The sequence below is a fragment of the Cicer arietinum genome, chromosome 5 (genome assembly GCF_000331145.2).
Source record: "Cicer arietinum cultivar CDC Frontier isolate Library 1 chromosome 5, Cicar.CDCFrontier_v2.0, whole genome shotgun sequence".
NCBI lineage: Eukaryota > Viridiplantae > Streptophyta > Magnoliopsida > Fabales > Fabaceae > Cicer > Cicer arietinum.
In genome coordinates this window covers 21,849,417-21,850,894 of record NC_021164.2, presented here as the reverse complement: position 1 = coordinate 21,850,894, position 1,478 = coordinate 21,849,417, and positions in this window count along the sequence as shown.

Here is a 1,478-nt window from a genome sequence, read left to right as displayed (position 1 = left end):
GATTAATATGTTTTTCAGAAACTATATAAACTGTCTTCAATCATTCTTTCAATAACAATAAAACTAACAATGATATCAATCTGAAGTATACTTTGAATATTCTTGATATACAATAACACTTGGTTAATACACTGAGACTACTTTTTCAGATCAAAAAGAAAAAGAAGATTAACAACAATCAAAAAGATAGCTTGAAAAGTGATCTTGAAAGACAAGGGTTCTCATAAACAAATCTTTGAATATCCAGAATTGTGAGAAGCCACATTGACCAAGATTGAAGACTACTTTTTGTTCTTCCTGTATTTGTTTGTAAAATAATTCTTTGAAACAAAAACAAAGCGAGAAAATCCAGCTAGAAACTGGTGACTACTTTCTTGGGTGAGAGTGCTCAACAAGAAAGAGTTGTACTTTGATTCTGTGATAGGTTGCTGAGTATCTACAAGGATCAGAGGGTGATCAATAGGAAAGAGATCATTAAGATAGATAGGTTTCGGGGAGGAAACTGGACAATCTGTAATTGATTCTTTCTATTGGAGAAGAAAATCTGAAATCCGTTTGGATTTGCAGGACTGGATGTAGGTTGTCAAGTTGACAACTGAACCAGTATAAATCCTTGGTGCAATCTTCTCTAACCCTTATCTCCTTTGATTTACTATCTTGATATATCTGTATATGTGATTAAAATTAGATGCATGTTAAACATATTCTGTGATAAGTAATATTGTTTAATCTGATAATTTGACTTGTATGCATCTTGATTAATCTCATATCAATCTAATAAAACTTGCTAATCTTGTATGCCACAATTTAATTTCCGCTGTGTGTATGAAATTGATTTAATTTCATAAAGAACTGATACATTCTGATATATTCCGATTATTACGAGGTCGTACCAACCAAAAATTGGCCTCAAAGCCTAACTTTTCGAGAGGTAACACTCATAAAAGCACTATGGCCTCAAACGATTTTCTGGGAGAAGGCGCATCGTTAGCAAGACCTCCAGCTTTCAACGGAACAGCTTATATGTACTGGAAGCACAGGATGCTAATCTTCTTGGAAGCCAGTGGCATAGACATCCTTGACGCTGTTGAAAACGGTCCATATATTCCCAAGATTGCAGGAACAAATGACTCAATGATTCTCAAGCCTAGAGCCGACTGGTCAGATGATGACAAGAAAAAGGTAGGTTATAATGCTAAGGCTAAGAACATTATAACATCTGCTCTTTGTGCAGAAGAATTTTTTAGAGTGTCAAACTGCAAGTCAGCAAAAGAAATGTGGGACATTCTTCAAGAAACACATGAAGGAACCACAGACGTGAAGAGAGCTCGCGTAAACACACTGATGCACGAATATGAATTATTCAGCATGAAAAGGGACGAATCCATCAGTGATCTGCAAACCAGATTCACACACATTGTGAATAATCTTCATGCATTGGGAAAGCAAGTGGATAACGAACAACAGATTGGAAAAAT